Source organism: Lepisosteus platostomus, chromosome 16 (assembly GCF_059453375.1).
Source record: "Lepisosteus platostomus isolate fLepPlt1 chromosome 16, fLepPlt1.hap1, whole genome shotgun sequence".
Taxonomy (NCBI): Eukaryota; Metazoa; Chordata; class Actinopteri; order Semionotiformes; family Lepisosteidae; genus Lepisosteus; species Lepisosteus platostomus.
In genome coordinates this window covers 12442415-12452218 of record NC_142626.1, presented here as the reverse complement: position 1 = coordinate 12452218, position 9804 = coordinate 12442415, and the positions used below count along the sequence as shown (strand labels likewise).

General features: G+C 39.3%; 1 long non-coding RNA gene across 1 annotated transcript; it reads right to left on the bottom strand.

The window, feature by feature from the left end:
* Positions 1-4910: 4910 nt before the first annotated feature.
* On the bottom strand, positions 4911-7832 carry LOC148646897 (uncharacterized). The gene is made up of 2 exons (XR_015927703.1): positions 7037-7832; positions 4911-5123 (listed from the first exon to the last, which is right to left on the bottom strand). It is a non-coding gene; the product is annotated as an uncharacterized LOC148646897 (long non-coding RNA).
* Positions 7833-9804: the final 1972 nt, after the last annotated feature.

Sequence of the window (9804 nt, the reverse complement as noted above, 5' to 3'; positions counted from 1 at the left end):
CTGTGTCCTGTATCTTTGTCTTCACCCTCAGCACCTGCAGTTAGTCCCAGCTGCAGCAGTACAGTCGCTGTGCAGTCCTGCTGAGGGAGGTTTTTGTACGGCTGTGTAACACTGTGTGAACACACCACCACTGTGGTAACTCTGACAGTAATAATCTCCTGCATCTTCAGCCTCGATTCTGGTGATGGTCAGAGTGAAGTCAGTCCCAGATCCACTGCCACTGAAACGACTTGGGGTACCAGAGTTTAGTTTATTTACGAGATAAATCAGAAGTCTAGGAGCTCCATCAGATTTCTGATGGTACCAGGCCATGCGTTCACCTGCTGAGTCACTGTAAACTGCAGGACTGGTCTTACAGCTCACAGTGACTGTCTGTCCTGGGAGAACTGATCTCACTGATGGATTCTGAGTCACAGTAACCTGTCCTCTGGACTCTGTAAGAAATAAGACAGAATATGAAGTGCATGGGAGTATAAAATTGTATATTTTAACTAGAATAATGTTAATATATTGTATGTAGTACAATATTTGTTTACATAAATCCTCCACAAATATTGTATCTTTCTACAGTATACTGTATCATTCTTACCTTGAATACAAAGAAGGAAAGCAGAGACAAAGATGGTGATGAAAGTCATTGTTGCTGTGAGTTCTGTTGCCATGAAGGGCAGCTCTCAGTCATGAAGTGTTAAACTCACGGGGCTATAAACACTCCCAGAGCACTGAAGCATGTGCTGCCAATGCAAAGTGTCTCTTCTATGCAAATTGTTTTCATTTGAATCGTGGATACTTCTAGAAAACTGTTTGTCTTTGAATAGAGTTAGATAAGCAGTTAGATTAGTATTAAAACATCCATTAAAAAAACAGATGTATATGTAGAACATGATAAAGTACAAGCAGCTGAGGCCATAATGTATGTGTTAATGTAAAAGAAATAATTTATTTTTTGATAAATTATTTTTAGAAATTATGGTTTGTAACTTGATTACATTTTTAGCTGAAGTCTATTCTGTCTAGTCTGTTCTTATACTGTACATACTGTATGTATGGTGTTCCTATCCTTTCGGTTCTGGTGATAATGACATGAAGGAGGAGTATATGAGAAATAATAAGAATTTATCATTTCATTGCAAAACATCAAAATCCTATTCTTATAAATATGTGTAGTATGATGTTGATGTCTGTTGAGTTGCTATTAAAATGGCAGTATAAAAAATAAAAACAAATTAGAGTTACAACTCCAGAGCAACATAACCTGAGCCTGTTGGTCACACCTGAGAGGAAAAGTCAATTCTAGTGTTGTACAGGAGATCTGACAACCAGACACCAGCAGTGAGATCATTGAACAGAGCTGTCTCTTGAGGCACAATGAGGCAGCAAATACAGTATTTCTCACTGTAAAGTCTTCAGACACTGGTGTCTGATGTTACTTTAATATTTCTGGCAGGTTGCTTGTGAGACAAAATCAGTCACGGTCACTGCCTGTGTGTAATCAAAATGGATTAGCTTGACTTCCTTATGAATAAATCAACTAGCTTTTGAACCAAATTAATGATAAAGAGTTCAAGAGGCACAATTGACTTTTTTTCTTTAATAATAGTGATGTTTATCATTGTGTATTGGAATGTGCATCGTATCACCCAGACTCCTAAATAAAACCCCTCTTCCTCACTGAGCAGCAGGAGAAGCAGGAAAGTGAAGCTGTTCTATGTCTGAGACTGGAGTCATTATTCACACATTGACAATGTTCTAGTCTCTAATGTGATGTATGTGTTATGGCACCAGCATCCCGCCACCAGAGGGCACCTAAAACCAGTAGTGCATACCTCATCCATTCTGGTGAGGAGTAGGTTAAGCAGACCTTGTTAATCCATCACCACACCTCCCCTCCAGCCTACTTAAGCCCTGCTCCCTGTTTCATCCTGTCACAAAGCATTCTTTCAGGACCCCATGCAGACAACACAATCTGGGGGAAGTGAAAAAAAGATGGGAAAGAGGCATGCTAAGGGCTGGGAGGAAAACAGGGGGTGTGTCCATGGTGCGCTGGTGTTCGGGGGAGGTGTGGCCGAGGCAAACAGTCCGAGGGAATCCGAGGCAAATCCGAGAGTGTAGCAAATGTACAAGACCAGGTAATCCATCCTGACAGACAAACAGAGTTAAAGCCGGAGCGGGGGAATAAAAAGGGGGTAACAGGACCAGACGCTCCAGTCCCAGTCCCAGATGGTCAGGACACTATGGTGAAGCCGATGCCATCGAGTCACTCCTGGACTCCTGGGTAGGCGGGCTTCCGGGCGTCCATCTTCCAAAGCTGAGTCCAGATTGGCAGGAATGGCTCTTTTATAACACAGGGGGCAGGAACCGGAGGCAGGTGCAGGAGATAAGTACAAAACAAGGAAGGGCTGGAGCGTCCTTAAAGGAGGAGTTTACGATCATGACACATCCTTGCTCAGTATTAGGTTTTCACCTGAAGGTTATACATCCTGTTTTACTTTGAGATTCTCTCTGCTGTCCCCTTTTGGCCCATGGACTTTTGCCTTGTCTTTTAACCACAATTTCTGGATTTTCCCTTGGAAACTTATTGCTCCAAGACTTTTTGGCTTTTTGACCTATTGCTTGTTTGGACTTCAACCTTGTACTTCCCTGTTTCTTCTACTTGCAGCTCTTTGAGTTCCCTGTATCTGCATAGGGTCCATCCCTGACTATAAGCTGCTCTCAGCGGAGCAGTATGGATAGAGGCAAAAATATACTGTAGAGGAAAACATGTTTTAATAAATTCAGTAATAGTGAATTAAAAATGAATAGAAAATTCACTCTTCTTTAGTGCAATGGCTCGAAGTCTAGAGCCACACTGAAGAAGTTTGACAGGAAGAGACTGAATGTCCTTAAGTGTTCCAGTTCCAGTCAAATCAAAGACTTGAATAGCATAGAAAAGTGATCGAGAAGCCTGACAGCTGAAGTTCATAATCAACCCTCAACAAACCAAGTGAGGACTGAAGCAGCTTTCCCAGGAAGAATAAATACGATTTTACTACACCATCCTGCTGTACACATTGAGGGACATGCACTGTATCCAGGAATGTTGACAATAGTATTTATTGTTAAATTAGTTTCCAACAGTGATTGCCTTAGGGGAATGAATACTGATGCTTCAGTAAATTTCACAGTCTTTGGCATCTTCGAAGATTTACGCTGATATTTATCCTCCTACACCTACTGTATAACAGAGTTCTTTTGAAATGCAATGAAAAAAAGCACTTGAAAAATTACATTAGACACATTACTTGGAATTCAACAAAAGCTGATATCATTGGCAGGAGGTACTGTACATGGTACTTTGCAGTACTACAGTTTTACTTGTACTTAATACTACTCATATGTATAAGTAGGAAAGCTTTGTGGTATGAAAAAAGCCTTAGGTTTTTTCAAATGTAAGAATATAATTATTTATTTCAGGCTTTAAAACCTAAAAATTGCTTGAATCACAAGACTAAACTACAATCAATAGACCAAAAACTCCTGAAAAAGATCAACTGTGTTTTATTATTACTTTGTCACTTTTTGTACTGTAAATCAATGATAGACTATATATTAAACTTTATGAATTGTCTGTACCTATATAGTTTGTTAGATTATTGTATTGACATGTTGTATCTTAACAAAAACATTCTGAATGTGGGGAATGGCCTAATTTACAGAAAGACCTTATTTCTTAAAAATGGCGAGATTAGAAACAGATGCCACAATATCAGAAAAAATGTGCAAATTTGTCTTGTACTGTATGTGAAATTAATAACTGTGGGTAAGAGTGGGGATTTCTTGTACACTAAATAACTGAATAACAGAATACAGTATTAATATAAAAATATTGTATTTTCTCACTTTGTTAATTTTGTTTTTATGTTTGAATATGTGCTTGAAGCTTTTATTTTCCCCGTTGTTTGAAAATAGTATAAATATGAAATTATAGGATTCCTCTAATATTTTTCTTCAATGTTAATCAAACCCCACCTACTGTACAGTATGTGGACTGGGGGCTCAGGATGAGCTGGGATATTACACAGGGTCACTATGAGCTCAGACGGTAGAGACAGTGAGAAACTGTAGGTGTGAGATGAGGACTTTAATAACATCACTGTTCTTTTTCACACAGACTGATTTTCAGATTTATAAAGCTGGGCTTTATGATCTTGTGTTTGAGCTTTCTTTCTGTTACAGAGTGTAGGAATGATTATGATCAGAATTGAATTAATTGTATGAAATACATTATAGAATATGCAAACACAAATTTTAATATTATACCTAAAAAGGATTATTTTGTACGGAAACCTATTGCTGCAACCAAGGGGAAAAAATCTCACCCTTATCTTATAATTAATGATCTTGTAATTATGAATTAGTAATTCTCATGTACTTCATGTGATAACGCAATAGCACAGTTGTCATATAAAACCTATAATATTTCTACGTGCAGACTTACAGTTTAAAGCAGTGGAACTGATTGCAGATGTACATAACAGAACCAGCGTTGCTTTAATCTCTAAATCCCACACAAGTAGTCCTCATGCTTGTAATGATTCTGTTCATATTTGCTTAAAATGGCAATTTAATTATGACTAAACCCCAGTCAAATGTAGATCCATACAAATTCTGCAGCGCTGGATATTGAGACCATCAATAAACCGAAAGTGCCAGCCGAGCTCACTGTAGCTTCTAAATGTGTTCAGGGGAACAGGTTGTACATACACTGACGTAAGCATTGCTATTTCGTAATTACGAGAAAACTATCTCGTAATTACAAGATAACAAATGACCACGTAATTATGAAATACCTGTACTTTTCTCGCAATTACTGTTATGCTGGGCATGTGGGTGGAAACGGGGCATGGCGAAGTAATTATTTCCGGAGCCTGTTCAGCAGTGAAGACTAAGGAGTTTATTGGATGATGACAATGGGAAATAGAAGGAGGGATTGTCAACGGCTGAGATGCACAGATGAAGCAGGTAGGAAACGGCAGGCAGGAGAGATGCGCAGGAATGGCAGATGGGTCCGGGGTGAGGTCAGGGCGGGTTGATAGATGATTAGCGGTGGCAAGGTCTGGCAACTGGAGCTGGGAGACCAGAAACTGGGGAAAAAAAAAAAAAAAACTTGAGTTACCTTCTGGAAACTGAAATAGAGAGCAAATAGACACTAGGGTTATTGACTCAATGTCTGAGCCCTGAGGAATACCTCTTCATGAAGCTGATAAGCCCAGCCTGATCTTGTTAGAGATGGTCCTGACGAGCTCCTTCCATGTGTGGAATGTGTCGTGGAACCGGAAGGAATAATTGTGGGAGCATTGGAACTCGCCAGCGTATCACAATTATGAGATAAAGGGGCGTTTTTTTTCCCTTGGTGGCTGCAATGCACTTCCATACTTGTATATTTTATACTGTGTTTAATTATTATTAAAATATTTTCATTCGGGGCATTTCAGTAATCCTTCTTCAGGTGTTTAATTTTAAAGAAATGCAACCATTGGCACAGAAGAGACAAAGCCAACAATGAGAGAACTGGATTGACAAGGGTGAGAACTGCAGGCTGTTCTGTTGGTTTTATCAAGTTGCTGTTGTACAGTGCAGGTAGCAGTGATCTGTCTCTCTTGTGATCAGCGTTGAAAACTGCAGTCTGTAACGATTGTGGTTAAATTTGACAATAAACACACCAGGAGAATGATCAAGAACGTCTGTGTCTTCAGGCTACTGTTTCATCTGATTGTCATTTTAAAAGATCCTGTGTCCTGTGAACAGGCTAAGAAATAAATAGACTCTACTGCTTTCTCTTCTCAGTGACTGAAGTTATCATTGGACTATAAACTAAAACTATACATACTGTAATATTTAATATTGTTTATATTAAACTATATATATTACAGCTATATTTTAATTTTTTTTAAATTGTAAGAATGTATAACATTATTTATTTAGCTGTTAAATGTACAAATCATCTTTAATTTTCAGTTTCATTTAATAATGTGAATACGTTTACTCAGTAATTTGATACTGATACCCTGTACTGCTATCAGTATTGGGTACTGCTACCCAGTTATGTGGGTAAAAAAATACTATAACATTAAGATACAAGTTTAATACTGCTTCTCCTGCTGCTCAGTGTGGAAGAGGGAAGTGATTCGAAATGCCACTGTGAAGCTGTTCTGTGTCTGAGCCTGGAGTTATTGTTCACACATTGACAATATTCTAATCTCTGTTGATACAGTAACTCATTTGTATGGGTAGAAATGGACTAAGTAAAGTCTGTGTTATTCTAGAAATCATATTTGACTTACCCAATAAATTAAAAATGAGTAGAAAATTAACTTTTCATTAGCACAATAACCCATACCTCAAGTCCAGAGCCACACTGAACAGGTCTGACATGAAGACACTGAATGTCCTTGAGTGTTCCAGTCCCAGTCAAAGCCCAGACTGGAATTCCATAGAAAAGTGATGGAGAGGCTTGACAGCTGAAGTTCATAATCAAACCCTTAACAGACCAAATGAGGACTGAAGCAGTTTTGCCAGGAAGAACAAACAATTACACCATCCTGCTGTTCATATCTGAGGGAGACATACTGTATCCAGGAATGTTGACAACAGTAATTACTGCCAAATTTGCTTCTCAGCAATGCCTGCCTTAGGGGACTGAATACTGATGCCTCAGTAAATTTCCCCATCTATATCATCCTTGAAGGTTTCACTGGCATTTAGCCTCCTACACCTATAATAGAGTTCATTTAAAACTCAATGAAAATAAATGTTTGGAAAAAAACGAATTAGACATTACTTGGCATTCAACAAAATGTCTATAACATGAAGTATAAGATAAGATCACTTTATTGTCCATATACAATTTCTTGTTTAAATAATTATATAATACATGTATTTTTGCATACCCCAGCTTGCTCTCCAGGGAGAGAGAAGTCTGGGGTCAGAGCGCAGGGTCAGCCATTTGTGGTCCCTCCGGGGGAAAGGTTTATGTGATAGAGACAAAAGTACTCACACCACGCTCTCTTCTTTAATTTTCGTGGAGTTTTTCTCCGTTTCCTAGCCAGTCCACAATCCGTTCTCTCAATCCTTATTCAGTCCGAGTTCCAAAGTCTGTAAGGTTCCACCAATCCATGCCATATCCAAATCACAAACCGTAAACCGTAAACCTTTATTTCTTCCGTAAATATCCGTTATCCGTTATCCTTAAATCTGTCCCAATACCAACCGACTTTCCACTATCTTCTCCAAACGCATCCACCTACTGGCTTCCGCGCCGGTTCACTGTTTCCAGGGCATATATATTTTGTTTCCTGCTGAGACACACCTCGTTGTTTTTTGGACTGAGCCCTTTCCATCTGCGGGTCAGCTGACTTCTCTTAGCGGCCATCTTGGTCAGGTCTAATTCAAGTATAGTGAGCAGATCGTTCCTGAAATACCTGTCCTGGATGACCCTTCCTCTGGTCATCTTACACATTGTATACAGTGCCCCTGGAGCAGTTGGGGTTAAGGGCTTTGCCCAGGGGCCAAAAACTGGGGGTTTAAAAACCGAAAATTATGTGAATCACAAGTCCAAACTACAATCACAGACCTGAAACTCACGAAAAAAGATGAATTGTGTTTTATGATTACTTTGTCACTTTTTGTACTGTAAATTAATGATAGACTATATATTGTGACGCAACGGGGGCTCAGGCGGGCGCCCTTGCCGCATTAGGTCGGCCCCGCACCATCCGGGGCTCGAACCCGGGACTCCCGCGTCACTCAGCAGCGACCCAGCCCGGTGAGCTAAAGAGAGGGAAGGGCGGTGACGTCACCTGCTCTGGTTAATTCTGTTTTCATGTTTGAACATGTGCATGAAACTTTTATTTTCCCTGTTGTTTGAAAATAGTATCAATATGAAATTCTTGCATTACTCTAATATTTTTCTTCAATGTCAATCAAACCCCATCTACACACTGAGTGTGGACTTGGGGCTCAGGATGATCTGGGATATTACACAGGGTCACTGTGAGCTCAGACAGTAAAGACAGTGAGAGACTGTAGGTGTGAGATGAGGACTTTAATAACTGTACATCACTGTTCTTTTTCACACAGACTTTCAGATTTATAAGCTGGGTTTTATGATCTTGTGTTTGAGCTTTCCTTCTGTTTTGGAGTGCATGACCGATTATTTTCAAATGAACACAATTGAATTAAGTGTACAAGTTATAGAATTTGCAAACACAGATGTTTATATTACACCTAAATCTTTTTTGTGTATTTTATATTGTGTATAATTATTTTAAAAAAATAATTTAGGGCATTTCAGGAATCCTTCTTCCGATGCTTAGAAAGGAAGGCAACCATTGGCACAGAGGAGACAAATGCCAACAATCTGCAATGAACTGGAGGCTGTTCTGTTGTCTTTATCGATGGGCTGTTGTACAGTGCAGGTAGCAGTGATCTGTCTCCCTCTTGTGGTCAGTTTTGAAAACTGCAGTCTGTAATGATTGTGGTTCTATTTGACAATAAACACACCAGAAGGAGAATCATCACGAGCTTCAGTTTCTTCAGGCTCCTGATTCATCTGATTGTCATTCATCTCAGTCCTCTGTGGTTCCTGTTGATGAGTCAGAGCAGCTCCTGTAGAGCTGAGGGAGGTTTTTGTACAGACATATATCACTGTGTGAAAGGGTAGCTTCTACTCTGCTGACAGTAATAATCTGTCTCCCTCTTGTGGTCAGTTTTGAAAACTGCAGTCTGTAATGATTGTGGTTCTATTTGACAATAAACACACCAGAAGGAGAATCATCTTGGAGAATCAGAGCAGCTCCTGTAGAGCTGAGGGAGGTTTTTGTACAGACATATATCACTGTGTGAAAGGGTAGCTTCTACTCTGCTGACAGTAATAATCTGTCTCCCTCTTGTGGTCAGTTTTGAAAACTGCAGTCTGTAATGTTTGTGGTTCTATTTGACAATAAACACACCAGAAGGAGAATCATCACGAGCTTCAGTTTCTTCAGGCTCCTGATTCATCTGATTGTCATTCATCTCAGTCCTCTGTGGTTCCTGTTGATGAGTCAGAGCAGCTCCTGTAGAGCTGAGGGAAGTTTTTGTACAGACATATATCACTGTGTGAAAGGGTAGCTTCTACTCTGCTGACAGTAATAATCTGTCTCCCTCTTGTGGTCAGTTTTGAAAACTGCAGTCTGTAATGATTGTGGTTCTATTTGACAATAAACACACCAGAAGGAGAATCATCACGAGCTTCAGTTTCTTCAGGCTCCTGATTCATCTGATTGTCATTCTAACAGATCCAGGGTCCCGTGAACAGGCAGTCCCACATGTTAATAAGAGATTAACTCTACTGCCTGAACAGTAGCTTTTGCTTTCTCTTCTCAGTGATGGAAGCTATCTTTGGAGCAAACATAAACAATATAGAATATTGTTTAAAATGCTGAACAGATGTACTTTTAAATTTTATCAATAATATATAACATATTATCTACTTAACTGTTAAAAGCAAAAAAATATTCATATTTTTCATTTTCAGTTTCATTTAATAATGTGGATACATGTAGAAATAATTTGGGTAAAAAAATAAGTATAACATTAAGATAAAAGTTCATACATTATGTACAAACTAAGTGGTGCTCAGTTCACTTGCAGAAAATCTGCAGCTGTTCTCAGTCTCAGTCCTCTGTGGTTCCTGTTGATGAGTCAGAGCAGCTCCTGTAGAGCTGAGGGAGGTTTTTGTACAGACATATATCACTGTGTGAAAGGGTAGCTTCTACTCTGCTG